Genomic DNA, 14,500 nt, shown 5'->3' on the forward strand with positions numbered 1-14,500 from the left:
CAAATTATCAGGTAAAATATAGAGTTTTACTGGGCTGTGAAACCACTCACTAGGTAAGCAATTGTTCAGGATTCTTCTACTTCTGAGTTTGTTTAGATCAGAGACCTAGGAGTAGACAGATTGGTGGAGGCACTTTTCTTCTGGGCTCTTGCAATACTTTACTTCTCTACTGCGAGCATTAGTGGCTCCGAATTATCTCCTCCTTCATCAGAATTTGAATTTCTCCGGAGAAGGACTATGTTTCTTTTATTTTGATATCTTCAGTGCTAGAATACGTGCCCTTTCCTCTTTAAATCTCCTTTGGCCTCTGGGAAGCTGTACCCCTTGAGGTATCTTCTTCTGACCTTTGATCTCTCTTCAATTTTTCTGCAGCCACTTTTCTCCTGCCCAAACCTAAAACGTTAGTGATTGTCAGAGTTCTGTTCACTTCTTTTCTTTTTTGTGTGTGTATGAGGAAGATCAGCCCTGAGCTAACATCCATGCTAATCCTCCTCTTTTTGCTGAGGAAGACCAGCTCTGAGCTAACATCTATTGCCAATCCTCCTCCTTTGTTAACCCCAAAGCCCCAGTAGATAGTTGTATGTCATAGTTGCACATCCTTCTAGTTGCTGTATGTGGGACGCGGCCTGGGCATGGCTGGAGAAGCGGTGCGTCTGTGCGCGCCCGGAGTCCAAACCCGGGCCACCAGTAGCGGAGCACGCGCACTTAACCGCTAAGCCATGGGGCCGGCCCTCTGTTCACTTCTTTTTGGATTTTCATCCCCTCTCTCAATGATCTCATTATTCCCATACCTTTAATTCCCAGCTGTTATGATGGTACCCTCCCAAAATATTTTTGCTGTTCAGACCTCTCTCTAGAGCTCCAGACCCTTCAACGCAGGCTACCTTATGGTCATTAGGACTTCGATGTCCTACAAATCTCTCAAAGTCCACATATTTGAAGCAAACTATCATCTTCACTCCCTCAACCTGCTCTGTGCCCAGTGTTTCCAACTCAGCGAACGGCATCTTCAGTGACTCAAGCCAGAAACCTGTGTTTATTTTGACTCCTCCAACTCCTTTCTTCCCCTCTCCCTACAAGTCAATTGTCCAGCTTTTGTAGATTCTACCTCACTAACATTTTTAGAATCTCTGTCCACCTCTGTTAATTCCTACCGCCACCATATTAATTAGTCCATTGTCACATGGTATCTAAATTATTACCATAGACTCATTCGACAACGAGCATTTATTGACTACTTACCACATACCTAGATCCTGAGAAGCAAAAACAGACAAAGTCCCTGCTCCACTGGGGATTTTGGTCTGGTAATTTCCCTTTGCTCTCCCTGCCTGTAGTATTGGCCCACTTGAACCCATTCCCTCTACTCTAGAGAAAGTGATTTGTCAAAATCCAAATCTGACCATATTACTTCCCTGCATAAAACCCTTCAATTAGTTTCCAAGAAAACTCTCAAATCTCTTAGCATGAAATACAAGGAAGGCCCTTCATAATGTGCACTGTTTTTCTTTCTCTAGACTTATCTCTTGCTTTAATCCTAAATGCTATGTTACAGCACAATGAACCCCTTACAAATTCCCTAATGCACTCTGTACTTTCTCTTACCTCCAGATACAGGCAATTCTATACATCTAAAGAAAAAACTCCCAACCGAACACGGACAGACACATATCAAGCTTCTGACACCCCAGCTGTGTCCATGTTTACTCCAAGACAAACTTCACTGTACTACCATCTCTTCCCTCCCCTAACATTGGCCTGACACCAGGCATCAGTCTGCTAAGAGTGTAGAAGCAGGCAGCCTCTTAGACCTATGACAGACAGAAAATACCCTTGGACTTGTAGGTATCATATTTTAAAGTGATCAGAGCTACAAAGAGCCACACAGCACCTGGAGGAACACCTTTCCAACCAGAACAGGGATGATGCACTCCAGAACACTTTTCAGCTGGCATAATTATCTTTCTAGGCAATAAGGCACTTGTCCGAAATAATAACATGACAATCCACATCTACTCCATCCTCCATGCTCCTGCTTCAGCCTGAAGCCCCACCTTTTTTTTTGAACTCTTAACAGTCATGCCATCGACTGTTAATGTTCATTTACACTCCACCCTGACTCTTCCCCTGCCAGTCCTGGAAAGGACCTCCACGCCAGCTAGGAGAGTTGGAAGACTGTGTGTAGGGATTTTTCTTTAATTGGTTTGACACATAGTATACACATTTAAAGGAAATGAGCATCTTTGCATTGTTTTCATTCACCAAGTGATGTCTTCCTCCACATCCCCGCTGCCCTAGTCACAAGAGTGGGTTGCATGTAAGGTCTGGAGAGTGGGCATGGGGGAGTGTTGGTCAGGCTGAAGTTTGGATTTGGACAGGTGAGGATAATATTAGGAGAAGAAGAAAATAACTTCTGCTCACTATACCTCAGGGCTTATTTATTTTCCCACTAGTTTATCTTTTTCTTTTGGACATCAAATGGTTTGTTTTGGCTTAAACTTTTAACTTATATGACATGATTGTTTGTAAAACCAGGCTACTTACCCTTACTACCTAATCATTTCTCCTCCAAAGAAACTGAGCATCTTGACGTCCCTGAGAAATTTACTACAATGATGGGCATTACTACCAAGAGATGGCCTTGTGTTAGTGGAAAGAAAACTAGCATGAACATAGGAGATTTTGATCTAGGTGAAAATTAGCAAGTGACTTTGGGCAAGTCATTTCAGGCGTGTGGAATCTAAGAGCATAGGCATCAGCCATTGCTGAGATGCTGTTATTATCAACTGACTTTTGGGTCACTCCTTTTAATTGTTCATTAACAATTCATTAACACAAATGTTAAGTTTCTTATTATTAGGCATATCAACAATTCCCAAACTATGTGGATCCTTGTTTTTAAAAATGAAAATGACCTTTCATTTCAATCCAGTTTACATATAACCCATGTCTGGACAAACCTTTCTGCTATTAATGTATTCTGAAACACACGCTATGAACCCTTACCAAAACCTCCTGGGGACGTACCTCCAGAGATAAGAGAATATTTCTCCCTTCCCATCTCTCTGCTGATGAGGCTAAAGTGGAAAAGGCTCCGTGGGCCATGCCATCTGGAGGGTCGCATGGCATTATTGCAAACTACACGGGCCGCATTGGGGTATGGAAAACTCATACATCCCAGGGGCCCACCATTAGCTCCCGGAATTAGCTGCACAATTACCCCAGTCACACCAAGTTGTCACCAAGGGTGACAGAGATCCTAGAAGCAGCTTAATGATCCATTTTCAGTTTTACTATAACAACCATGTGTACGCAGACACGCTTGACCTCACTCTGAGACGGACATATGCTTACTTGCAACAGAATCTGCTGGGTTGGTTGATGTATTTAAATAATGGAAATGTGATTAATGACAACAAAATGTCTTTCTCAGAACAGTGCCTTGTCGACATTATCCAGCTAGCCCAACTTGTCAACAGATCCCTGAAGGACAGGTATTTAAACTATTTTTTATCTGTTGATAGTCTTTGCTCCTTGGTATAAACCAATTTAGATGTCAGAAAAACACTAGAGATTAAATTTTAGTCAACAATGTTATCAATTAAAAATTGCTATTGTCATAATTGAAGATGGCATTGGCCAATTATTAATTTGTCAGATATTAATTCATTTCTTAAAACATGCAAGACTTGGTTTCTGTTTGGAACATGTAACTCAATTTCTCTTTTATTATCTTCTATGGTATCTGACTTCCAGAACCACTCAGAAAATACTTAGTAGCTATTATAAGCCATTTTAGGGGATACAAAACTGAAGAGGTGGTGGCCCTTGTCTTCAGGGAGCTCATGGTATAGTCAATCAGTGGTTCTCAAACCTGACCCGACACCAAAATAACATTGGGATCCAGGCCCACTGCAGAATCTCCAGGAAGGGGGCTTGAACACATGTAGATTGTAAAGTCTCATTGGTAATTCTGATGCACAAGATCACCGTAACAGGTTTATGTTTAGTTTTAAAAAGGATTACAACAAAATAAAAATAATGATAAACATAACAGAAATCTGTAATATTAGTGTTACAGAAAAGTAAATTCCCAAGATATCTGTCGCAAGATGGCCATACAACATCTGACAATTAGTGTATGGAATTGTTATGGGTGCCCATATCTACTGAAAAATCCAAATCATAATAATAAGCTCTATTACAATCAGGTTCTATTTATAGTAAACAATTAGTCTCAATAATAAAATCTCTTCCTGGGAAATTAGGTTCTTGAAGAGGATTATTTACTCTTTTAATTTAGCAGAGTACCATTGAGTGTCCTTACAAAACTGTCGTTGTTAATAAGATGATGAAAGGCAACATTTACTGATCACTCACTATGTGCCAGGCACTGAGTTCAACACCTTGTGTGATGATCACATTTATGCTTCTCGATAGCCCTATGAGACAGGTGTATTTTTATTTCCATTTTACAGAGGAGGAACTGAGGATCAGAGAGTTTAAGGAACTTGCCTAAAGTGACACAACGGTAAGTGGCAGAGTCAGAACAAGCCCAGCTCTGTGTCCAGAGTGAATGTGCTGAGCTACTTAAACTATACTGGAAACATGAAAGAGATGCTTAACGGAATGAACAAGAGAACCTATCTCACTCACTCTCAGGATGGAGAATAAATAAAGGAATGAAGAAATGGATGGATGGGCTGCTTTGCCACTTTCTGTTGGCAGCCGCATCTCAGGGCTATCAGTTAATCTCTAGCTCTACAATTTTTTTTAAGCCACATGATACAAAAGTAATACAGTTAAAATGGATATTTCACTTAATTGACTGCTTTAATATTGAACTAATTATCACAATTGTAATATACAAACTTGTGAATCACCAAGGCTCTTGCAGATGAAAGTTAAAAACTAGAGTGGAGGTGGCTGCCACCACTTTGGGCAAACCACACTTATTTTTATGTCAGCATGTCAGTTAGTACACTGGCCAAAGGAGATAACCTGAAAATTGGATTGCCTTTTCCTCCATATCAAAGCATTGGGAATTTAAAATATTCTGGATAAGAATCAATGATACTCCTTGGAAGCCATTTTCACCTGTTGGGGAAAGCTACTCTTCTGACAGGACTTTAAGTCTTTTGTCATTTAAAATCCCTGAATTTGGAAGTAGATACAAACATTTTATTCTTTTTCATTTTGCAGTTATTAGCAAATATGCGATACCTTCATGTTACTGCTTTGGGTTACATGTGAAAATAATCATATAATTTCAGAATTTAATCAAAGACAACTCAAAAGGTGGAGTTATATGTAGGGGGTAAAAAAAGAAACACAGACTCTGAAGTCAGACAGATGTATGTTTGAATCCCAGCTTTGCTATAGAGGCTGGGTAAGTTGGTTTACTTTGCTAAGCCTCATTTTTTCCACATTTTTCACTTACATATAAAACGGAAGTGAAAATATCTGTATCATCAGTTGTTAGGAGGCGTAAAATGAGAACATATATTATGTGTCTATTGTAGTCATTCGAAATATATTATTTCTCATTCCAATCCTTTCATCTTACAGTTGAGAATATTGAGGTCAGAAACTGACATCCTGAAAGTCATACAAACTTGAACCTAGGTTTATGGACATCACTCATATTTTTTCCAATAATACATTAATTTATATAACAAAGGATTTATGAGTTAAGTTTGAAGTACAGACATTTTCCTTCACTTTCCACTGATTGCCATTTTCCTATGATACAACAACTTCTGGTCAACCAAGGCTACCTATAGCTCATTATGTCCCTGCATAGTCCAGGAAGAAGAAAGTCAGAATAATTCATTTAGTTTATGGTCATATTCTAAATAATAAACTGCCAGTAACAGGTCAGGTCTCTCAACAGTTGATGTTCATGAACATCTAGCTGGGCATTTCTTTCTATTTTGGTAATGATTTAAATGAAACTAATGGTTAGTATTTAGATATGATATGATTTGATTTCCCACACAAAACATTGTCATACATATGTCCTTAGAAATTGTCACTGTTACCACAGAATCAGAGTGTAGATGCTAGAAGAGGGGGCAAAGGCTAGTCAATGTCTTCATGTTACAAGATACCACATACCACATTATGTTGAAATAAACTGTTCACATACATGTCTGTCTCCCCGCTAGAAAGGAACCACCTTGAGGACGAGGGATTGAAGTGCAGGCACTTAGCACAGACACAGTACAAGTTCTGTAAATGTCTGTTGTTTGATCCAAGTAACACAAACAACAATAAACATATTTAAAGAAAGACTTTTTTCCAAGAAGCAAGAATATTTTCTCTTATATTATCTTACTCTATGAGGTATGACTCTAAAGCAGTGGGATTTTCTTTTTATAACAAACACCCTAGAACTTACAAGCCGAAAGTGAGCCATCATTCAGAATCGTGACCTGTGGAGATGATTGCTCACTTACCCCATCAATGGTAGGATGACTCAAAACCTTTTTCTCACCCTTCTACTGAAATTGCCTTCAGGGTGTGTTTACATGGCACACAAGAAAAATCGATCTCATTATTGTTCCACTTGGATGTTGACTCCCAACAGCATTCATCGGCTTTGCTCACCCACCTTATTTATTAAACTTGGCTCTGAATGAGTTTAGGTTGTTTCAAAAACCAATTCACCTTAAAACGATAAAGATTTACCCTCTACTAAAACTATTCTTAAAATTGCTTCAGCATCACTTGGATGGATGAATAAATTCCCAAGGTGACTCATCTGAAGGCAGCAGACACTGGAAATGTATAAATGTGGGCATAGTCATTTAAACAAAAAACAAGCCGTATAACTAAATATTTTACGTTTCTCTAATCCCTGGGCAGTTGGTATCATCTGTTTAACAAGTAAAGAAATTGAGTTCTAGGAAAAGTGACTGTCACAAGATCTTTTGTGCAGCAGATGCTCTAGGCCAGAGGTTTTCAACCAGGGGGAATTTTTTCACAGACACATGCCCACCCCCCAGGGGGGAAATTCGGCAATGTCTGGAAACATTTTTCACTGTTATAACTCCTGGGGAGGGTGCTACTGGAATCATGTGGTAGAGGCCAGGGATGCTGCTGAACATTCTACAATGCACAGCATAGATCGCACAATAAAGAATTATCCTGTCCAAAATATCAATTATGCTGTGGCTGTGAAATCCTGTTCTAGGCTGAGAATTCTGAATACTGGTCTCTTTGGTAGCTTTCACTAGTGTCAGTGTTAATAACCCTGTGTCCTTGTGTTTCCATAAGTAAAAGTATGTACAAGATTTTTCCTTTGGTGATAAAAGAGTAAATTTTTCCCATGCTATTTTGCTACTTGAAAATTTCCCTTTGCCTTCGGCTCCTTTACCAAAAGGTACTAAATTGTCACAGAGGTTGCCTGGAGATACATTTGGCATCTTAAAAATCTAATTGGCAGGAAAATTAAAGCAACTTAAAATGTGTGTGCTCTTTAGGGAGATGAGCTATTCCCACCCTGTATTATTAGATCTGAGAGACAGCTGGGGCAAGAACAGCTGGGACTTCCTGCACTATCGTATTGCTAAGTTGCTATAAAATTATCCCTTCTCACTGCAAAACTGAGAAGGAAGAGAGGAAAAAACAGTGCAGAGGCCAATCACACTTGTCAAAAGGTTGCTTCTCAGTTGTCTTTCAGAAGTCCCAAAGGGGGCGCCCTTGTTGTCAAGTTAATTCAATAAGTGAAGGAACTTACTTCATTTGATATGTACTTTTGATAATAAAGGAATATATCTTGGCACATATGCTGTGCAGGACAGAATGTCAAGCCTAAAAAGTGTATTCTTCTACCTCAAAATTTTTTTTAAATTTTTATAATTTTATTTTATTTATTTCTTTTTCCCCCAAAGCCCCAGTAGATAGTTGTATGTCATAGTTGCACATCCTTCTAGTTGGTGTATGTGGGATGCGGCCTCAGCATGGCCGGAGAAGCGGTGTGTCAGTGCGCATCCAGGATCCTAACCCGGGCCACCAGTAGCGGAGCACGCACACTTAACCACTAAGCCACGGGGCTGGCCCTACCTCAAATTTTTTAAATAAAATATATAACATGTAGTTATCAAATTTGCTCAGGGGACTTGCTGAATTTGGGGGTCAAAAAAGAACCCTTTCACATAATGGTTTTTATTTCCCCTCTCTCATAAACAGCTGTCACTAACAACAATAAGCACACAAAGTGTTGAGTGTCTGTGGCTGGGGTCTTTCAAACCTTCACGGAACTCTCACTTGTTGGCCTAGTCTGAATCTTATGGTCTGGAAGTGTTCCCAAAACCAAGCATAATTTCCTACCTTAGAAAAGATGCTTTTTACCATTGTCAATGGTTAATGATTGGACAGCCACAAAGTAGATCATATTTGAGTAGAGGAAATAGAGGTGCTCCTGATATTTGACGGCAACATTACAATGTTTTGAGGGAAGGTAAAGAGCAGGAAAAGTCAGTGTATTATTGTCCTGAGACACTGGAGAAGTCACTTCTGTCATCCTTCTTTCTTTGGAGCCCCTATGGCATATAAAATCTACAAGTCAAAATGTTAGTACCCAGTTGCAAACTCTGTCTTGTACCTGTAGGGGAGCAGAATTTTCGGCCCCAAAATATGTCTCTTTGGCTTGAGGATTATTTTGGGCTGATCATTTTTTTTTCTTTTCTTTTCTTTTTTTTGTGAGGAAGACCAGCCCTGAGCTAACATCTGATGCCAATCCTCCTCTTTTTTGCTGAGGAAGACTGGCCCTGGGCTAACATCTGTGCCCATCTTCCTCTACTTTATATGGGATGCTGCCACAGCATGGCTCGACAAGTGGTGTGTCAGTGTGCGCCCAGGATCCAAACCTGTCAACCCCGGGCCGCTGAAGCAGAGTACGCACACGCACTTGATGGCTGCACCACCAGGCCGGCCCCTTGGGCTGATTATTTTTAAGAACAAAAGACTCAGAAACAAACTTTGACCTTCCCCCTAACTGCCTAAAAGAATTTAAGATAGAAAGCCTGTTCCAGGAAAGAGCCATCACCATAGATAACTATAGTAGAATATGAACTAGGTGTGGTAGACAAGGAGGAACCTAGGAGGGCCCTTTTGATCAAAGTCCTCTCCATGTTTCATTGTCTTTGCAACGCCTGGCAAACATTAGTTTACCAAGCATTTGCTTTTCCATTTCCACGTGAATTGCCCTCCTCCCCTTTGAAGTCCCAAACCACTACCCCCAACATCCTCTTTTGTCTTTAGCTGAAGATGGTATTTAAGGTGGTGGCTTCAGCCATGTTGGTGAGTTATTCAGTTTTCCTGGGTTTCTCTCACATATACATGTTATTAAATTTGTTTGATTTTCTCCTGTTATTCTGTCTCATGTCAATTTAATTCTTAGACCAGCCAGAAGAACCTAGAAGGGTAGAGGAAAATTTCTTCCTCCTCTACACCATTATACCATGTCTCTCCTGTCCCTACTCCAAACCCACTGCACAGTCTTAATATGTTCTTGTTGGTTGAGTGACTGGCTGACTCAATAAATGGATAGATTCTTGTGCTCTGGGAAAAACTACATTGGTCCACTTTGAAAAAGAGAAATTAGAATTCTCTAAAGTCATAGCATAAATAACATCCGAGTCACCAAGTGGGTTATATTATTTTCTTCCCTTCTCCATCCCACCATATGTAAGTTCTGTCTGAATTTTTAACAAGAGTTATAGAAAGACAAAAGCCCCGAAATATCACAAAGATAAGCAATGTGGGGAAAGAAAAAACGATTTTACAACTAAACTGCCAAAGAAATTCCTCAAGAAAAACACTAAAGACAATATGAGGTCTAGAGCAAGCTAAAAGAATATAAATGCATGTTCCAGCACAATCATGAAACTAGGTGAGAAAGTACCACATTGGGTATTTGAGCACTTGTTCTCTACCCTCAATTGGAAGATAAGGACATAGTACCTATGAAAGTCTTCTCTCCTTCATGAGCAGGAGTAAAGCAAGTTACTCTCACAGGGGCTGAGAGAAGACTAGATTTTACCTATTTTCATTACTTCTCTCTCACTCCTTTCAACACACACACCTAAACATACACAAAAACACACACATACATTTTCACTCTAAAGCTGGCTATGTAGTGCTACTTGGGGCAGAAAATGGTGGATCATTGAAAATCCTTTATTTGCACAGCTCACGTCATGGAGACATCAAAATGTCCCTGTTCATGGCATTAAGGAGCTTCTCAGTTTTTATCAGATACAAGAGTCCTTGGCCATACCCTGTTTGGGGGCTGCTTGGACACATGGGTGAAGTCTAAGCACACAGTGGCAATGAATTTTGTATGTATGCAAAGGTGTAAAATTCTTCTTCTGTTACATAAAACCATGTAGAAAAGCATGTGGCAATCTGCTCTACTTGTGAATGGCAATGAGTCAAATTCACTAAATAACCCTTTAACTGCTAACCAGTAAATGCAAAACCAAGACAGGAATGAAATTAAGTTTCCAGGGTATTTTTTAACAATAGATCCATCATGTCTCCCCTAAATCCGTAAATGGTCTCTGTAACAGATTGAATTTAGACTGAACTATGCACTCAATCAAGTTTCCCTCTCATCTATTGATTACAAGCTACTTATTACAAATATTTTATTTGGAGGAATAGGCAATCTAAATTAAACTCTTCAAAAATGAACAAAAAAAAAATCCAAAAAATGTACATTCCTAAATAAGTTGTTTTTTGTTTTCTTGACTGGTTCATTTTTGAACCTGAGCTAAATCATGTTGGCAACAGCTTTTCTGTTTTGTATTCAGATAAGCAGCAGCTACGTGGTGAATTCACTCAGTTTTATGTTGGCCAAATCGCACATACATTTCCAAAGGGCAGCCCGCGCTTTTAGCATCACTAATGAAATCACACATTACAGTCTCACTGCCACATACCACTCCTTCAAGATAGCATGTCACAGCTCCAGAAACAACTTGTAAGCTTCTTTTCTTTTAACAGCTAAGGCCACAAGGAAATAAGTGATAAGGGGGTGGGAGGAAGAAATATTTTAAAGCAAAAATTCAAGCTATACTTGTGATTTCTGCAAAAAAAATAAAAAAATCAATTATGACAAGTGAATCCCCAGCTATTCTTGTCTAATTATTTTTAGTACTTTAAAATAAGTTAATTAGCAATGGGCTACAATCCCAAACATACAGAGCAAGAGCCAGAAGGTTTCTGCTGTATACAATGAAGCCAAATATTAGTGTCTGCAGTCAATGCATATAGTATTTTCTTCTGGAATCCTCCGAGGCCAGATATTCTGAAAAAATTTCATACTTCCAGCTTTTTTATTGTTGTTGTTATATTGAGAAAATTATGGAAGAAAGCATTTTATCAACTGAATGTGATAAGTTAAAAGCTGAAATGTCATTGCCTAGAGCGGTATTAGTAAGTTATTGGAGATTTATGTAATAATTTTGTTTGAGGGGCTTACTTAAAGCAATTCCTCTCCCTTTTGTCCTTTGACAGAGAGAATTTGGCTTCTATCACCTGACAAGAGATTTTCACATATTGAGGTATACAAGGTAACTATTGAGTTCAAAATTGATTTGTCTTAAACTAGAAAGCCTGACTTATGGCCTATCAAACATATATTGTACATCTACCTAACCCTTAAGGTAAAGATGCACTCTCTTAAGATAAGAAGGCATACTTCCCCTCCTACACTCTATTGGTAACGCCCAGATTAGTCCCTTTCCCTGACATCAGGGTCATGTTGACTCCCTAATTTGCAACTAAATACCTCTTTGAAACTTTGATGAAAATGTATCCTGGGTGTGTTTAATGTCAGTTCTTTGTTCTAAAAAGATATAAGACTGTACTGAAAACCATGCTTCTCTGGAACGCTTTCTAAGGCCTTCCAGGGTTATAATCCTCACTCTGGCTCAAGTAAACTCACCTTATTTCTCTTATCTATAGAATGCTTATTGGTTATTTTGCATTGACACACCTCACTTAAATAAGCATTTATACTTGTTAGAGTCACCCTTGGTAATCAGTAGATCAGTCACCCAAAGCTCTGTCTACCAAGTACACTCAACACAAACAAGCCTTCAGAGGCACCCATTCAAGGAAGGCCAAGAAAAATATGCCTCCCCACTGCAAAAAAGGTGTTTTAGAAAAAGAATTAACTGGCCTCAAATGGAGTCATTTTGCCCCCACGACAGCAAAACCAAGACTTAATTACAGTTTTAGCCCCTCCCAGGAATGTGACTGTTAAATAATTAATCTGAAATTTCCTTACTAGCACAGTGAGGTAATCTGCATGATAAAACATGGCTATTCTCTTTCTCCCTGAAAAAGATGCCCTGGCTTGAAACAATCCTTTCTTTTCCTTTGCTAATACGTTCTGGCCCCACCCTCCTTCTGCATATAAAAACCTTCCATTTTGTACAACTCCTTGGAGTATCTCTCTGCTTGCTAGCAGAGATGCTGCCCAATTCATGAATCATCTAATAGAGCCAATTAGATCTTCAAATTTTCTCAGTGGAATTTTGTTTTTTAACAGAGGGCAAGAAAACGATTTGGTTGAAAATATGACAGTTGACCATTCACCTTCTGCTTCTTTGTGCCCCGAATGAGTTGTAAAACCCTGAGAAGGAAGTTGGAATGTTCACAGATATTAAAGAATCAGCAATTCCCTTTATAAAATGCTGTGTTCTTCACATTTCTTTCCTATCCCCAACCCCTTCATGTCTCCACCACATGGTATTCCTTATACTGTCAGTCAATTCCAACCCTTGCCCAATGAGACAGACAGCAACTTAAGACCACAGAAAAAGACTGTCAAATTGATTGTCAATATGGCTCAATTTGAAGAGTTTGCATTTTTAGTAAAGCCCTGGGCTAGGGTATCCGTAACTCTGATTTGCCTCATTATCAAAATGGTCTGGGCTTCTGCATAGATACAGCCTCAATTGTTTCAATGAGAAAAAGAATGACAAAGAAAAAGTACATGGAAAGCCTAATTCACACCAGAGGCTTTCAAATCAAATGGCAATAAGTGATACTTCTTCCTTCACATTGGCCTGAAAAAGGGGAAAAGAAATTAAAAAGCAACTCCTGACATCTGGAAGCTGGCCTGACACTCACAACTAGGTTATGTTATTTTCCGGTCAGACGTAAACAGTCTCCCAGAATACCAACCTCAGACAGGGTTACCCAAGGTCAGGAGAAAGTGAGATAGAAAAGGATACTTTGTAATTTTGTCTAAGCACAAAAACAAGATCACCGACAAAATAACCAAGCCTCTACCTTTCTAGACTATAATGAATGACTGTGAATTCTTTACCAATCATAGTTTATCCTCGCTCTAGCCCTATAGCTAAGACTTATTAAGATACCCGCTAACAGAATTGTTCCTGCTTTCTGACAGCATCCAATCTAGAGAGAACCTCTGCTTCCTTAAACCTCCCTCCAAGTCACCCAGCCCAAGCCCCAGTTCTATAAGAAGTCTTTCCCAACACCCTCTCACTGGGATGTCCCATGGGTCCCCATCGTGTGTATTCTCCCCTGCTGCAATAAGTAATAAACTCAGCGTATTCAACTGTATGTTTGTGTCTGGTGACTTGGCAATCACAGAACACTTATGCTCTCTCTCCCCCAAGTTTGAAATAAGAAGGTCTCTCCAGAGTGGGGCTTTTCCTCCTTGGATGACTTTTCAGTGGAATGGACTTGTGCTCCCCTTCAGGAGCCCCGCCTGCAGAGGGCAGAAAGGGAGAGCAGGCTCCAAGGTCTCCTCCTTGAGGCCTTAGAATGTGGCCCGAGCTGTCCCGATCTGGTCCATTTTACTTCTGGAATCTTACTCTTACTTGCTTATCTAAGGACAATTCATGTTATGGTTCCTTTCAAATCCCAAACAAGCCTCCTTGTCCCCTCAGTTGCTGGCTGAAGTCCCCAAACTGTTAGCCACTACCCGATTGACTAAACATCCTTGCTGCCTAGACACTCCATCTTTACTCCCTTTGACCCCCATCAACTCACCTGCTCTCAGCTTTTTGTGAGTGCCAGCTACAAATACCAGGCTAGTTCCTTTTCAAACATTAAACGCAATCTGCTCAGCAATTCCACATAAGAAAACTGAGATCCAGAGAGATTCACTAAAGTGGGTGAACCTCTATCCTATGTCATGCTTTTTAGAAAAGTATATGTATCTTCTCTTTCTCTCTCTCTCTTTCACACACACACACACACACACACACACACACACACACTCACCAGGCACTCAGTGGGTATCTGACTTCCCAACAGCTTGAAATTCTCTCTAGTCTCTGACTCTCCTGACACAGGTAATGAAAGGTGCCTGCCTGTATTTGCCTGTACTTTAATCTTACAACATCAGCAGAATGAAGGAGAGAGAGAGCTTTTATGTGCACTCCTTTTTCAAAAATTCTTGGGTCAAAAGTTCTTAAAACAGAGAGAGCTATAGACAGCCCTCCCTCCT

General features: G+C 39.8%; 1 protein-coding gene across 1 annotated transcript in view; it reads right to left on the minus strand.

Annotated features, from left to right (window-relative positions):
• Window positions 1–14,500, minus strand: part of PLCXD3 (phosphatidylinositol specific phospholipase C X domain containing 3) — a 166,818-nt gene that overhangs the window by 30,473 nt on the left and 121,845 nt on the right. The window lies entirely within an intron of this gene.

Source organism: Ceratotherium simum, chromosome 18 (assembly GCF_057802395.1).
Source record: "Ceratotherium simum simum isolate JZ-2026a chromosome 18, ASM5780239v1, whole genome shotgun sequence".
NCBI lineage: Eukaryota > Metazoa > Chordata > Mammalia > Perissodactyla > Rhinocerotidae > Ceratotherium > Ceratotherium simum.